The sequence below is a fragment of the Siphateles boraxobius genome, unplaced genomic scaffold (assembly GCF_051911475.1).
Source record: "Siphateles boraxobius isolate OS27281-9 unplaced genomic scaffold, OSU_SipBor_1 35, whole genome shotgun sequence".
Taxonomy (NCBI): domain Eukaryota; kingdom Metazoa; phylum Chordata; class Actinopteri; order Cypriniformes; family Leuciscidae; genus Siphateles; species Siphateles boraxobius.
In genome coordinates, this window is record NW_027508975.1 from 15,275,728 (window position 1) to 15,293,392 (window position 17,665).

The window sequence follows — 17,665 nt, forward strand, 5'->3', positions numbered from 1 at the left end:
TTATTTCATTAATATTATATTATCTGCAAATAGTTTTTAAAAAAATTACTTTTTAAGATATGAAGTACGCTGTGTACATGTGCACTTCTGTTTGACAAGGGCCACTGCATCTGTGAAATAATCATTTATCATTGTCTTCTGTGCGAGAAAAGCTACTCACAGAACTCATCAAGTGTTTTCTCTTTTCAGTCTGTCTCTGAGTTGCTCAACTAATTCTCTAATTGAGGCATTTTAGTGCATCACAAACTCATTATAGATAACAGCAGGTTTCCTCAGAGGCCACAGATAATGTGTCTAGTGTGATAATGTAATTGTTTGCTGTTGTATAATGTGTAGTGTATAATGTTTCCTGGTAATCCCTATGCATTATGGGGACCAAATGCCCCCACAAAGATGGCAATATCAGAAATCCTTGTCCTTGTGTGGACATTTTTTTCCATGAGAAAACAGCATATAAATCATATTAAATTATGTTTCTTTGAAAATGTAAAAATGCAGAAAGTTTTCAGTGATAAGGTAGGTTTAGGGGATAGAATATACAGTTTGTACAGTATAAAAATCATTATGTCTATTGAAAGTCCCCCTAAAACATGAAAACATGGTGACTGTATATCCATGTGTTCACATGGATATTCATGTCTGTTTCTGTGTGTGTGTGTGTGTGTGTGTGTGTGTGTGTGTGTGTGTGTGTGTGTGTGTGTGTGTGTGTGTGTGTGTGTGTGTGTGTGTGTGTGTGCAGAATTCATTGCTAGCAGTGATTGATTGTCTCTTTGAAGATAAAGAGCTCCCTGGATCCCTCCTGCTGTTCTTCAGTGTGGCCCTTTGATTGTGGAAGACACACTCTCTCTCTCTCTCTCTCTCTCTCTCTCTCTCTCTGTGCTTCAATTTCCACCGTCTTTATTGATGTCATGCGGAGGCCTGTGCTCCAGTACACAAACACTCTTAACTTGGAATGGTTGAGAAGTGCTACGACAAGCCCTGGGAATAGGATATCATTGTTGTTGTTGAGTTCACTTTCGAGAACGTTCACTCGTCTTGTGTAGCTATACACAATGGGAAAATTTCTTTTCTCGAGAATATTGAATATTTATTTTAAAATGCAATGCAGCTGCACAGCCAGCACAATGCAGAGCTGTCTAGCTCCCTGATTGGCTGGGCTGCGGGTACTGCACGAACCTATGACGAAGCGGTGATCCTATCAGGACGCTTCCCACCTGGAGTGGCTGCTGACTATATAAGCGGCCCATTTCGCCATAGGAATCAGATTTAATCTCCTTCAGCCAACGACGCATCTTCGCTGATTCTCCTGCCAAGAAGCCTTCGGTGTCGAACGAGCCAAGCAACTCGGCAGCAAAGCAGTTCAGCGGACGGCGCCATCCTGTTCTCTCGACTCGACGCCGCCTCTTCTGATTCGCCATTCACCTGCGGCGAACCGGCGACTGATATCCTTCTAAAAAGCCTTTGTGTGCTCGCATACACAATGAGTGCGCTTCCTGCCTGGGATCCACCTGCTCTCACTGCGAGAGTATGCTACTCAACCCCGCCCCTTGTGCCCTCCCATTTCCCGCCCTCCTCGAACCGTGGAGGAAGAAACGGCGGGGCCAGAGGATGCCCGTCGTGGCGCGCCCCCTACTCGGCCCGCCTGCAAAACCTCGAATTCCGCAACGCTCTCAACCCTTGAAGGCGCTGAGGAAAAGGGGTATGAGAAACTGCCATTGGATGGAAGACCAAGGCGGCTCGCCCATCCAAACCATGCAGGACTACCTCAGCTTGCCGGCTGAGACTATACCTCCGCTGGTCAGGCTGCATCAGCCCTGCACACCATGGTGGTCGTCCAGGTGTCTCAGGCGAAACTCCTCCGCTCCATGGATGAATCTGGACCGGACCCCGAGGCCTTCAGGGACCTGTGCAGGGCCACCGACTTGGCCCTGCGTGCCACGAAGACCACTGCCCAGGCGATCGGACGAAGCATGGCCAGCCTAGTTGTGGCTGAACTTAACCGAGATAAAGGATGCAGACAGGGCTGCTTTCCTGGACTCACCGATCTCTTCGGTCCCACAGTTAAGGGCTTCTCAGAGCGCTTCCTCGAGGCACAGAAGTCATCGCAGGCCATGCGACACTTCCTACCAAAGCGTTCCAGTTCGGCTTTAGGCCGCCCCAAGAAGGCGCCGACCCCTCATCCAGCTAAGCCAGCGCCGCCGGTTTATCAGCCCCGTTTAGTGACAGAAACCCATCGACGCCCACAGCCAGCTAAGCACTTCTCATTCCCAGAACATCAGGGGCCCGACCCAAAGTTGTGTTGGACCCTGAGCATTGGAAGCCTTCCTAGTCCAAGGCCAGTGGGGAAAAAGAAGGGGTAAGTCCCGGTGCGGCCGCACCACCCCGAAGAAAGCTCACATGTTTCTCCCAGTCCCCTTTTTCTCTTTTTAGTTCAGGCAGTTGGAGATGTCCAAGTCGCAGACAATGGGCCCGTCAAAGTTCACGCATCCCTGCAAATAAATGCTGTTTTATCAGCAACCCAAATAAAACACAAAGAAATAGCATTTTCTTTTCTCACCAAAACACATGGTTGGCCGGGTCCCTGACACACGGCGGCCCACCCCCAGACTTTATTCAACCGTTAAAGAAACCATCCCCGATGTGTCAAAATGAGTACTGAATATAATAAAACAAGGTTACTCGCTCCAATTCGCTCGCAGACCTCCGTGCTTTCATGCCACGGTCGAGACATCGGTAAGGAGCAACGTGGCTTACGTCCCTTAACACCGTAGTGTCAAATCTTCTAGCGAAGGGAGCTGTCGAGACAGTTCCCCCTTCATTAAGCGAGTCAGGCTTTTACAGCCGTTACTTCCTCGTCCCGAAAAAGGATGGCGGCCTTAGGCCCATTCTAGATCTCAGACACCTGAACAAGGCCCACATGAAACGGCCATTCAGGATGCTAACAAACAAACAAATCCTCGCGCAAATGTGCCCAGGGGATTGATTTTTGTCAGTGGATCTGAAGGATGCTTACTTTCATATCCACATAGCTCCCCATCACAGGCCATTCATAAGATTCGCCTTCGAGGGGCAGGCTTATCAATACACAGTCCTACCATTCGGACTGTCCCTGGCACCTCGTACGTTTATGAAATGCATAGACGCAGCACTCTCCCCCCTGAGACAGCGGGGAATGCACATTCTTAACCCTTGTGCATCAATTAAAAAAAGTTACACTTAGCTACATAGAGGACAAAAATGTCCACGTCAAAAAAATTTATTGAATCTTGGGAGCACAGACTTAAGTTTGGTATCATTTTAAAGAAGACCCTTGGCAGATTATTGCTGAAGTAAAAACAAATTAATAAGTAAATCCAAAAAAAAGTTGTATAGGTTTAAGTTTATGAAAATTATTTATGAACATTATTTTATATAAAATATATAGTTTATGAAACAAGTTGAACTCTAAAATGGCTAGAAAATCAAAGCCATAGCCTACATCTAAATAAGTTGTGTTCCAAATTTAAGGTTGATATCTCAAAAAATTAGCTTTCGGTAAGATTTTGTTTGGGCACAGTAACAGATTTCCACCATTGGGTGGCAGCAAAACTCCACTGGTGCACACAGTAATTGGATTTTAGATTTACAGTTGAGTTTTTCTCTCTCAATATTACAAGCACACAAGCACACACACACACATTTTTTTTATTACACACATACAATCCACTCTCAGATATCCACACCAACACACCCAGACAATTATCGTTGCACAATTTATCCAATTAGCTCTATAATATACCGAAGCAGAAAACAGGAATAAAGCGAGTATTTGCTTTATAGGCCAAACCTGGAAAAATGGCACCATCTGGTAAAAAATAGTAAAAATTTAAATTTTGAAGCCTTGCCAACAGAATGAAAGCCTCTTAACAAAGATTGCATCTTTTTATAGTTAAATGGCCCAGGGATTAAAAATTGCAGTTTTAATGGGTTTAAAAGGGGCCATTTTTTGTCCAAAAGGCGGTGAGAGGGAGTACTTTGTGTACTTAGTGCAAAATAGATTTTTTTAAAGGTAATGGGGGTGAAATAGTAAAATTACAATAAAAATACACACCTGTGTCAATGTTTATGCAGTTAGCATTAACACAGGCAAAGTGATAAAAAAAAAAAACTGAAAAAGCCAAAAATGTCAATAAGGATGCACAAGGGTTAACTATCTCGACGATTGGCTCATTCTGGCCCAATCGGAGGCCGAGTTACAAACCCACAGATCCTGGCTCCTTAGTCATCTAGTGCCTTGGGCTCAGGATCAACTTTTCCAAGAGGGTACTGTCTCCTAGCCAACGTATAACCTTCCTGGGAGCAGTCATTGACTCTATCCAGATGAGAGCTTGGCTCACGCCAGACCGCGCTCTCTCCATCCAGCTGCTAGCTGCTTCGTTCAAGGCGGGCTCTTACAGACCCTTCAGAAGGTTTCGAAGGGCACTGGGCCTCATGGCCTCAGCATCGTCAGTACTCCAGCTAGGCCTACTGCATACGCACCCCCTTCAGCGTTGGCTGAAGCCCTGAGTTCGGCTCATGTGTGGCGATCAGGCCACCTGCCCATCAAGGTGGACCACGGCTGTATCAAAGCCCTGGCCCCTTGGAAAGACACCAGCTGGTACCAGTCCGGTGTAAGCATGGGTCTACTCTCAGAGAGGAAGGTAATTTTAACACATGCCTTCAACCTAGGTTGGGGAGTTCTGTACGAGGGCATGCCAACCTCCGGCTTCAGGTCGAGCTCGGAGAAGCGCCTACATATCAACTGCCTTGAAATGAGAGAAGTCTCTCTAGACCTGAAAACCTTCCTCCCGCACCCGGTGGGACACCAAGTTTTGGTCCGGACGGACAACATGGCAGTGGTGTCATATATAAATCGTCAGGGGCGACCTCTGGTCGTACTACCTGTACACCATGGCCAAACAGCTCCCTTTTATGGGCACACGCCAACCTGCGCTCACTAAGGGCAGCGCATATACCGGGCATACTGAACCAGGGTGCAGACATGCTATCTAGAGACAATGTTCCCCCCGGGGAATGGTCTCTCCACCCTCAGACGGTTCATCTGATCTGGAATGTCTTCGGCAGGGCAGAGGTAGACCTCTTCGCCTCAGAAGAAAACTCTCATTGCCCAATACTCTTTTAAAAGAACAGGGATGGGCTGGCCCATGAATGGCCCAACCTCCCCCTTTACGCATTCCCTCCGGTCTTGATGCTCCCTAAGGTCACCGAGCGGATCAGGGAGAACTAGTGTACTGTCCTCCTAATAGCCCCTCTCTGGCAGACCCAGACATGGTTCCCCGAGTTGGTGCAGCTGCTCGATGCAGCTCCCTGGCCGATACCGCTGAGAAATAACCTCCTCACACAGGCGAAAAGGACAGTCTGGCACCCCCGTCCCGACTTATGGGCCCTTCATGTATGGCCCCTCAACGGGTATCCGGGAACCTCCCGGAAAATGTCCTAAGCACGATCACTTGGGCTTGAGCGCCGTCAACCAGACAATATCTACATCTCCTCTCTATCTATCTACGGTCCTCAGGGCCCTTAAGGTAACCCCGTTCGAGCCGCTTCAGTCGGCTGACTTAAAGCCTCTTTTGCTCAAGACCGCACTCCTACTAGCCCTAGCATCGGTCAAGCGAGTGGGCGACATTACGAGCGCTCTCTATGAACGCTTCCTGTCTCGAGTTCGGGCCCAACGACTCCAAAGTCGTCCTCAGACCAAGAAATGGTTATGTACCCAAGGTGCTCTCGACTCCGTTCACAGCCCAGGTCATTTCGCTATCGGTGCTTCCCTTACTGTAAGACGATAAAGTATTAAGTCTACTCTGACCCGTTAGGGCTCTCAGAATCGATCTAAAGCGTTCTGCCCCATTCAGACAGTCAGAACAGCTCTTTGTATGCTTCGGCGGCCGTGACAAAGGGCTTCCAGTCACGAAGCAGAGATTATCATGATAAATAGTGGACACTATCTCTCTAGCCTACACGTCAGAGCTCATTCCACAAGGGGCATGGCCTTTTCATGGGCTTGGTCCAGTGGTGTACCAATTGAAGACATTTGTGCGGCGGCCGTCTGGTCTTCACCGTCCACATTTTTAAGATTTTATAACTTGGAAGTGCAAGCACTGCAGGCACAAGTTCTTTCTATCTGAGAGGTATTGGCCCCCTTAAGGGCCCAAGCCTTTAGGTATCCCTTCGCGGGCTCCGACATGTCTGGTCCCCGTTGGAGTCTGACTTTAGTTCTACTATAAGCTTCGGGTCGCACTGCCCCAGGCGATAGTTCAGAGCGAAGTCGTCAGCTAATAGCACGTTTCGAAATGGGTTCCCATAGCATATAGATATGCAATACGAGTGAATATTCTCGAAAAGGTAGTAACCGAGTACATTTCCCTTAAACTCCTTAAATTACATCTGATGTCAATATTATCACTAATAGTCAAGTCATTTCAGATATAGGCTTGTATAACTTGTGTTATTACATGTCTTGCCTTGATTAGCACATTATAAATAGTGTATTTGAAGTTCACTGCAGATAATATATGACTAAATTCTCTTCTACTGTTAATTTTTTTCACAAAGTCACATTTACATATAATCAGGTGCCAGGTTGGGAGAGGAATTAGTGTTATCAAAAGACTTGGTTCTTCGGTACCAAGTCGGTACTAAAAAAATTAAACTGTTACGGTACCAGCTTTTCTTAAGTACCAGTGGTACCGAAGTACCAGGTTAATACGGTTCTTGATGCGCTGTCTGAAAGGTGCACAGTTCTCTTCATAAAAACACTCTGAGACATTGCCTCCGGCGGCGCTGCTAATGTTGTGGCTCTGAATCCAATTGTTGACACGAAAGGAGTAAAGGATGGAAATATTTTGGATTAGGCTAATGTCACATTGCCATAAGGGACCATTCACATGCAAATTCGCAATTTCAAATGTAGGTCGTGTGGCAAGCGTGCTCATAATAAAAGCAACGAGTTGCATGCTCGTTTTTCCAAGCGTGCCTCTGTTCATGGTTACATAGCAAATACAGAAGCCGCGGGAAAGCAAGCACTTGTGGAAAGAATTTGCATGCTCAAAAAACGCATTATGTGAATGGCCTCTCAAGTGGTATCAGTGCAATATATTTTTACAACATTAAGTAATGTTTGTGAATGTTATTTAATACAAACACTTGATTGTTCATGTTTGTTCACTTCAATTATTGTGCATTAAATAATGTTAACAGGTATAGTGAATAGTGAAATTTTGGTACCGTGACAACACTAAACGGAATAGTTATAGTTATGAGTAAGGAGATGGGGTGGTGGAAAGATGCTGGAAAATTGTCGTGGGACAGAGGTATGTCTGTTTGTATACAGCACTGCTGTATATATATACCTCCTGTCACACTAATTGAGTTGATTAACTGAATGTGGTCCTCCTATGCTAATTAGGATGATTATTTGAGTGTGATCCTAACAGCTTTGTTAATAAAACATCATTAAATATTAAAACTGCTTAGGAAATTAAGTTCCTTGTGATACAGACCAAAAAGCAAAGATAAAAAACTTTGGATGAATGTGTGCTGGGAACAGATTTTGCTGTTTTTGTGGGGTTTAGGGCGAATATGAGCACCTCAACAGCACGGACACACAGGCAACAACCAATGCTCATGGAAAAACTACAATGAGTGCAGTTTGCGTATGTGGCAAAGTCTGCAAGGACCGGCATCGACTGAAGATCCACCAGTCCAAAATGAAATGCTTGATGGGGAAGCAGGTGGTGCAATGTACAGGTCCAGTACCTGGTGAGACGAAGGAGGATCCCGGCCCAGAGTCACCCCACAGCTCCGAGAACCACCACGCCCCAAAAGCCCCACCCCATGTCAGACATTCCGAACACCACTGGGTCAAGTGGCCAGCTGCCAACAAGGAGAGAGTGGCTCCAGTTTGATGAGGACCTAGACCAAGTCCTTGAAGCTACTGCAAGGGGTGACGCAGACCAGAAGTTGCGGGCTATGACAGTAGTGATCATCAGCATCGGAGCTGAAAGGTTCAGCATTAAGGAACAACAGCTGACCAGAGGTGTGGAAGGGGCAAACCAACGGAAAGTCAAGATCAGTCAGCTGAGCTTAGACTGCTCGGACGGCAGTTCAAGAAGGCAAGGGAGGAGGGAAAGGCTGCTCTGGCAGAACTCCGCCACACCCTGAGGAAAAGACTAACCACCCTCTGGCAAGCTGAGTGGCGTAGTGTTGAGGGAAAAAATTTCTTTAGTATTCTTGCCCGACGCCTGACGGAGTTCCTTCTGAGGCACACGTACATCGACATCTCTGTGCAGATGGGGGGAGTCCCAAAGATGCCAGGATGCATCGAGCATACATGAGTTGTCACCCAGCTGTTACGCGAGGCACATGAAGGAAAAGGGGATCTGGCAGTCCTCTTGCTTGATCTTGCCAACACCTACGCGTCAATCCCGCATAGGCTGGTAGAAACCTCACTTGACCGACATCACGTTCCAGACAAGATCAAGAATCTCATACTAGACTATTACAATTCCTTCAGTTTGACAGTCACCTCTGGAGCAGAAATATCTGCATTTCATCGGCTTGAGAAGGGCATAATCACTGGATGCACTATTTCCGTGATATTGTTTGCCTTGGCGATGAATATGCTGGTGAAGTCAGCATGGTGTAGTGCAGAGGCCCACTCATCAAGTCAGGCATACGGCAGCTCCCCATCATAGCATTTATAGATGATCTGACGGTGACCACAACATCAGTTCCGGATGCAGATGGATCTTCCAAGGGCCATCCAAGTCCAGGTCCCTGGTGGTGAAGAAAGGGAAGGTTACAGACCAGTTCCACTTCTCACTAGGAGACATCCAAATACCATCTGTCGGAGAAAAGCCAGTCAAGAGTCTTGAAAAGATCTATGACTGCACCCTGAAGGACACCGCAGCACTCCAGACAACCACCAACCAGTCTGGAATCTGGCTGACGGCTGTGGACAAGTCAGGTCTGCCAGGTAAATACAAAGCCTGAATCTACCAGCACGGCATCATGCTCCGACTGCTCTGGCCACTGCTGGTCTATGATGTGCCAATTACCATCATTGAATGCTTCGAGAGGAAAGTCAGTTGTTCCCTACGGAAGTGGCTAGGTCTACCACGAAGCCTCAGTGACATCGCCTTGTACGGGAGGAAGAACAAGATAAAACTGCCCTTCAGCAGTCTGAAGGAAGAGTTTATGGTAACCCGATCAAGAGAGGTGCTACTCTACAGAGACTCCAGTGATATCAAGGTCTCTTTGGCAGGCATAGAGGTCAGAACCGGCAGGAAGTGGAAGGCCCAAGAGGCAGTAGACCAGGCTGAGTCACAGCTGCCACACAGTAAGCTGGTGGGGGCAGTGGCAACTGGACAGGCAGGACTCGGGAGCACTCCAACACCTCTCTTTAACAAGGTACAGGGAAAAGAAAGGTGGCAGCTGATCCAAGATGAGGTCTGATCTGGGGTGGAAGAAGCCTGCTGCAGTAGGGATGCGGCAGCAGGGTGCATGGACTCAATGGGAGCAGGCGACAGACCGGAAGATATAATGGACAGAATTGTGGAAGTCTGGGCCACACTGGATCAGATTCCTGGTTCAGTCTGTCTATGATGCCCCCCTAAGTCCATCCAATATCTTCCGCTGGGGCCTGGCAGACACACCACTGTGCCCACGCTGCCAGAGAGGAGGTTCATTGGAGCACATCTTGAGCTGCTGCCCAAAAGCACTGGGAGATGGGCGCTACCCATCATTGCAGAGGTCATCAGCACTGGGATCGCCTGCAGTAGACACCAGCAACCAGCAAGACAGAACTTCACGTTTGTTAAAGCCGGGGAGAAGCCACACCAGTGCCTGAAGCAATCAGGGGGGCTGCTTGCAACAGCACAGGACTGGCAGCTGAAAGTCGATTTTGAGGAAGCTCAAATTCCGAGAAAACATTGCAGTGACTATGCTCAGGCCAGACATTGTCCTGGTGTCAGAAATAACAAGGCAAGTGGTCCTGCTGGAGTTGACTGTCCCCTGGGAGGACCGGATGGAGGAGGCTTTTGAGAGGAAGAGGGCCAAGTACGAGGAGCTGGCTGCGAATGCCGAAACATGGGGTGGAGGACTCGATGCAATCCCATCAAGGTCGGATGCAGAGGATTCGTCGGCCAGTCACTCATCAAGGCCCTCAAGATGCTTGGAGTGAAAGGACTGCACATTAGGAAAGCCGTCAAGAGCATCACAGATGCCACCGAAAAGACGACAAGATGGCTGTTAATCAAGCAGGGTGATCCGTGGATACTCTGATCAACCCTGGCAGGGTTGCCTGGGCGAGGGTGTATGATGTTGTGAGACCAGAAACACCCAATGAACCCAGGATACATCACTGATGAGGTGTAATTCAAGAACTAAAGAATTAAAGCAACAGAAGTCTCCATCATGATATAAGCTCTAAAGTTCTAATGTGGCATTGCATGCTTCATAGGAAAGGCAATCCCAAAATGCACTAAGAAAAACTAAGAACCACAAGCTGAGTGAAAAATAAATCCAAGATGATGGATGAAGTGGGATAATTATACGGTAAATGTATTTTAATACACTTATACAAATTCTAGTACTATTGATACTGTAAAAAAGTTTTTTAAGGTGTTTTAAACCTTATTTTAAGGTGTCATTGTTATAGTGTAATTATATAAATAACTACTCAGTAATATTATTTAATAACATTTAGTGTTAGATGTTGTAAATATGCATAATTTACTCATATTACTGTAGTAAATACATGTAACATGCATAACTGTAAAAATACATTTTTGCCATAAGTTCTAAATAAAATGCCATTTTACAGAGTATTTGTGTGCGTTATGTATTTTTTGTGTAATTCCAGAAATGAGACATGCTGACCATTAACTTAGCATGATGCTAACACCAAACTGTATTGGAATCAGCTGTGATTTGAGTTGTTGCTTATGTAGAGTATTTCAAATCAGAAACATTTGAGACTATCTATGTTAGGATGTGTCCTTAGAAGTTTTGTGTGTTAGTGTGTACTTTGTATCTATAGTTTGAGGACAAACTATACAAACCAGATTTTTTCCCATAAAATGGAGCTTACAAAATCTGACCAAACCTTTTAAAACCTATTCAATCTTTTCTAAATAAAGAAATACTTTTGTTTAGCAGTCTACAATTTCAGTTTTCTTTTAGGGGCTCGGATAGTCCCCCTGATCGATTGCTGTTCCTGATCCTGATCGATTGCTCCTGTCTGCCTAGCTGCCTGCTGTGTTTTGTTTGCTTCGAGGCTGTAAGCTCCGTCTAAAGCCTGTTTTATGCCTCTGCGTCGAATCGACGGCGTACCCCCGAAGACCCCTCTGCGTCGCCGCAAAGCCCTCCGCCGTAGCTCGACGTGCACCTCCAAAAAATTGTAACTACGCGTCGAGGCGACGCAGACCACAAGGGCTGTGATTGGTCAGATGCACCGCGATGAGACTCAACCTGACGCAGAACCATAAAACGGTCACGACACCGTAGGAATGACGGCGTAGCTACGCCGTGGAGTTGACGCAGAAGCATAATGAGGCCTTTAGCCTCGTATTAGCTTTGTATTTCTTTCTGTGTTGAACCATCATTTACTACCATTTCTAGTTGTTTATACTACTAAATACAGCTTAGACAACATCTCAGATTAACCTGACATCGCTAGCTTCCGTTATTGTTAGCACAACACGCTAGTAACTCGCTAGCCTGTTAACACACAACCCGTGCGCTCAGTAATTTATTTATTTTTCTCTCGCGCGCCCGCGCCTCCGAGTTCATAAAAAACCCAGGTGAGTAAGAATCAGTCAACAAACACGATGAGTAATGTCTTGTCCTGTTATTGTCACCTGCACTTCATGTTACATGTTTAGCATAGCCTTCCCCGTCGGCAATATAGGGTTTATATGTGATAAATGCAAGGAAACAGTCAGGCTGACGAAGAAGATTTCAGAATTAGAAACACGCATCCAAACTTTAATTGAGGATAGTAAGTGTGCTAGACCTTTAGAATCTATTTTGGATGCGCCTAGCATAGTGAACTCTTTACATGATTCGGTTTCGGCTGAATTATTACCTGTGCAGCCAGGCAGATGGGTGACAGTGAGGGATCGCTCTAGTCGCGGATCAAAAAACCACTCTTCGGTTTCGATTACCACAACAAATGGTTTGCCCCACTCAGTGAAACACCCACTGAGAATTCTGTTGATTGTGCCCTGGTAATTGGTGATTCTATTACACGGAACGTGAAAATAGGGACACCAGCCAACATCACATGTTTGCCGGGAGCCAGAACGCCTGACATCAAAGCAAATTTAAAAGTGCTGGCTAATGCTAATCGTAAATTCTCTGAGATTGTTATTCACGTCGCCACTAATGATGTTCGACTCCGCCAGTCGGAGATCACCAAAATTAATATTAAAGAGGTGTTTGAACTCGCAAGTACGATGTCAGGCACTGTAATTTGCTCTGGCCCCCTTCCTGTTCGAAGGAGTGATGAGATAGTTAGCAGATTGTCATCACTCAATGGCTGCCTGTCTAAGTGGTGTCCGCAAAATAATATAGAATTCATAGACAATTGGAAAAGTTTTTGGGGCACACCTGACCTGTTGAAAAGAGATGGTATTCATCCCTCCTGGGATGGTGCTGCTCTTCTCTCTAGTAATTTGGCTCATAGTCTTAGAGACAAAACATGACAATCTGGGGCTCAGGTCAGGAAGCAGACAAACTGGCTAAACCGACCGTCTGCTAGCGGCCTCGCGTCACCAAGGTCAGATAAATCCCATCACATAGAGCCTCTTTCACCTAGATATCATCATATAGAGACTGTGTCTGTTCCCCGAATTTGCAAATCCAAAAAACGTCCAAACCGATCTAAGGTTAAAAATGTAATTGATATTCAACAAATAAAAAATAGATATAATACAGATGAACAAACGATAAAGCTTGGGTTGCTGAATATTCGATCCCTTACTTCAAAAGCGCTCATAGTTAATGATATGATTTCAGATTATAACCTAGATGTGCTGTGTATGACAGAAACCTGGCTAAAACCAGACGATTACATTACTTTAAATGAGTCCACCCCCCATGATTACTGTTATAAACACGAACCGCGCCTGAAAGGCAAAGGGGGAGGTGTTGCTGTAATTTATAGTAATATTTTCAAAACCACTAAAAAATCTAGTTTTAAATATACTTCTTTTGAAGTGTTGGTGCTTAATGTAAAAATATATAATGTAAACGATAAATCAAGTTTGAGAATTCTGCTGGCAACTGTATACAGGCCACCAGGGCACCATAAAGATTTTATCAAAGAATTTGCTGACTTTCTATCAGAATTAGTATTGACTGCAGATAAAGTCCTAATTGTTGGTGATTTTAATATACATGTAGATAATGGAAAAGATGCAATGGGATTGGCATTTAAAGACATTCTTAACTCTATTGGAGTTAGACAACACGTGTCAGGACCTACTCACTGTCGTAATCATACTCTAGATCTAATATTATCACATGGAATCAATGATGATGCTGTTGAAATTCTGCAGCAGAGCGACGACATCTCAGATCATTATCTAGTCTCATGTAAATTACATTTGGCCAAGGCTGCAAAGCCAACTCCGTGTTACAAGTATGTTAGATCTATCACTTCTGCCACTAAAGATTGCGTTATCAATAATCTTCCTTATCAGTTTCATCGTCTCAGCATCCCAGATAGCTTAGAACAACTTGATATTGCAACAGAAACTTTTAACTCTCTCCTTTCCAGCACTTTAGACACAGTTGCTCCGTTGCGCTTAAAGAAGATTAAAGAAAATAATCCAACACCGTGGTACAACGGGCACACCCGGGCCCTTAAGAGAGCAGCCAGAAAAATGGAGCGCAACTGGAAGAAAACAAAACTAGAGGTATTTCGGATTTCATGTTAGGAGAGCTCGATTGCTTACAGAGAGGCTTTAAAAGCTGCTAGATCTGCTTATTTTTCAACCCTATTAAAAGAAAATAAACATAATCCAAGGTATTTATTTGAAAAAGTGGCTACACTAACGAAAAAGAAAGCTTCAAGGCCAGAAGTTTCCAAGAAACACAGCACTAATGACTTTATGAACTTCTTCACTTATAAGATTGATAATATTAGGGACAAAATTATAACTATGCAACCGTCTACTACAACATCACCTCAGGGAGTGCATTATAGTCTCCCTGAGGTAAAATTTGATTCATTTGTTGCCATAGGAGAGGAAGAATTTTGCAAACTCGTTAATTCATCTAAATCGACAACATGTATGTTAGACCCTATACCGACTAGGCTAAACTACTGAAAGAGATGCTTCCAGAAGTCATAGATCCTCTTCTTAACATCATTAATTCGTCTTTGTCTCTAGGATACGTACCAAAAACCTTTAAGCTGGCTATGATTAAACCGCTTTTTAAAAAAACGCAACTTGATCCTACAGAAATAGTCAATTACAGGCCGATCTCAAATCTACCTTTTCTGTCAAAGATACTAGAAAAGGCAGTATCCTCACAACTGTGTTCCTTTCTTGAAAGAAATGGTATCTGCGAGGATTTCCAGTGAGGATTTAGACCGCACCATAGCACTGAGACAGCTCTCATTAGAGTCACAAATGATTTGCTCTTATCATCCGATCGTGGTTGTATCTCTCTATTAGTGTTACTTGATCTTAGTGCTGCATTTGACACCATTGACCACAACATTCTCTTATATAGACTAGAAAACTATGTTGGAATTAGTGGAATTGCATTAGCATGATTTAAATCATATTTATCTGACCGCTATCAGTTTGTAGCAGTAAATGAAGAGATGTCTTATCGATCACGAGTTCAGTATGGCGTACCACAAGGCTCAGTACTAGGACCGCTGCTGTTCACTCTGTACATGCTATCTTTAGGAGATATCATTAGGAAACATGGAATTAGCTTTCACTGTTATGCTGATGATACTCAGCTCTATATTTCTTCCAAACCTAACGAAACTCTCCAATTCACAAAATTATCGGAATGCATAGTTGATATAAAAAATTGGATGACTAGTAACTTCCTACTACTAAATTCTGAAAAAACAGAGATTCTAATTATTGGACAAAAAACTTCCACACGTAATAACCTAGAATACCGTCTAACACTTGATGGCTGCTCTGTTAAGTCTTCGTTGTCAGTTAGGAACCTGGGTGTGCTCTTTGATACCAATCTTTCATTTGAAAGTCACGTGTCTAAGTGTCTGTAAAACCGAATTTTTCCATCTTAAAAATGTATCTAAATTACGTCATATGCTCTCATTGACAAATGCGGAACAACTAGTTCATGCGTTCATGACATCAAGGCTAGATTATTGTAATGCTCTACTGGGTGGTTGCCCTGCATGCTTAATAAACAAAATACAGCTAGTTCAAAACGCAGCCGCTAGAGTTCTTACCAGAACCAGGAAGTACGACCATATTAGCCCGGTTCTGTCAACACTGCATTGGCTCCCTATTAAACATCGTATAAATTTTAAAATATTGCTGATTACTTACAAAGCACTAAATGGTTTAGCTCCCCAGTACTTGAGCGAGCTCTTAACGCATTATAGTCCTTCACGTCTATTGCGATCTCAAAGTTCTGGCCAGTTGATAATACCTAGAATATCTAAATCGACTGCTGGCGGTAGATCCTTTTCCTATTTAGCACCAAAACTTTGGAACAATCTTCCTAACATTGTCCGGGAAGCAGACACAGTCTGTCAGTTCAAAGCTAGACTAAAAACACATCTCTTTGACCTAGCATCCGCATAACACTCTATAGACTTCTATAATTCAATATTAGGCTGCTTAGATTAGGTCAGCCGGAACTGGGAACACTTCCCTTAAATCCTGATGTACTCGTTACATCATAAGAAGAATGGCATCTACGCTAATTTTAGTGTCTTTGTTTATCCCGAGGTTTTCCCGCAGCCTGCCGGATCCAGGCCGTTTCCAGATCTGACGAAGGACTTTCGCCTGGACCTGATGACAATGCAGTGCTGAAGTGCCAACTAGCCTCTCCCTATGGAGGATCCCTATACCACTCTACAGATAAAGTGTTGTGGAATTTTTCGGTTCGCGTACCTACCCAAAGTGATAAGATAAAATAAAATTCTGCATCAAAATTTATAGACAAGATAAGTAGTTTGTTTAGGCATGGTTTGTAAGGAATTACAAACCTGCGCACATATATTCAAACGCACATAACTATAGATTCAATTCTTAATGCGTATGTGAACACCATCACCGTCTATCAGAGGTTCACGTTTAAAGTCTGTTTAGAGAGAACGGTGTCGTCTTAGCGGCCCCTAATTTAATAACAAATGATAATTTAGACGGAAGTGAATCAATCAAAACTAACTTTAGCTGGAAAAAACATTTTTCAACAACCACTATAAAACCAAACCAATCTCTGTTACTTTAAATTATATGTTTATCTCTGTAAAGCTGCTTTGAAACAATCTACATTGTTAAAAGCGCTATATAAATGAGGATGACTTGACTTGACTTGACTTGACTTGATAGTCCCTGAAAGTGACAAAAACTCTCATTGGAGATGCTTTCAATTGCTAAACTGATTCAAAAATAAAGAAAAGTCTGAAATGTTAGTGTTTTAGGCGTTGATTTGGTCAATAGTAATTATAGTTAGCTTTAAACAATAAGTCACTGAGGTGTCCTCAGGAATACAATGAAACAAAGTTGTGTGAATGAGTGTTGGCGTGTGTGAGTGAGTGAGAGAGTAAACACATGTGTGTTAGTGATAGAGGAACAGCTGCCAGACTTTTACAATAGTTCTGTGGAATATGGCTAATTTGGTATTCATGAGATCGGGCCCTGGACTTGAGATGCTGTCCCCCAAGCTGTCATGACTGTTTCTGTCAAAAAAAAAAATCCTTCTACAGTACATAGTCTAGCTACTGAGACTCTAGTTCACCCATTAATGAACATCCAGGCATCATGCCATTCCAAATCCATTTGATTTTCCTTCTTGCATAGAACACAAAATTAATTTTTTTAAGAATGTACTGGTTGTTCATTTTCCAAGCAATGAATCAGTATTGGAGCTTTTAACCAACAAAAAGTGTAACAAAATATAGTGTAACTATTTTAATATATCATCTATATAATATATCTTTATGGCGTCCTAACTTCTATTTAGACTGTTTAGACACACACACAGACACACACACACACAAAAAAAAACTTACTGTCAGACCGCTGATGTTGCCTGGTAAGATATTTACATTAGATAATTACACAGCAGAATAATCTTTTTCACAATCACAGTCTTATTTCACAGTAAAAAAAATAAATAAAAATCCTTACAACCACATATGTCATTTAAGAATAAAAAATGCATAAGACCCCACACTTAACTCAATTTAGACATTTAAAAGGTATAGTCCACCCAGAAATGATTTTTTTTTTCATTTACTCACCCTCATGCTGTCCCAGATGAAAATTACTTTTTTTCATGATGAAGATTTTTGGAAAAAATAATCCATCTCTGTGAGTCCATATAATGCAAGTGTATGGGTTCTCCCAATATGATGCTTAAAGGGATAGTTCACCCAATAATCGACGAGAATACT

General features: G+C 43.7%; 1 protein-coding gene across 1 annotated transcript in view; it reads right to left on the reverse strand.

The window, feature by feature from the left end:
- Positions 1-17,665, reverse strand: part of kcng2 (potassium voltage-gated channel, subfamily G, member 2) — a 68,872-nt gene that overhangs the window by 41,137 nt on the left and 10,070 nt on the right. The window lies entirely within an intron of this gene.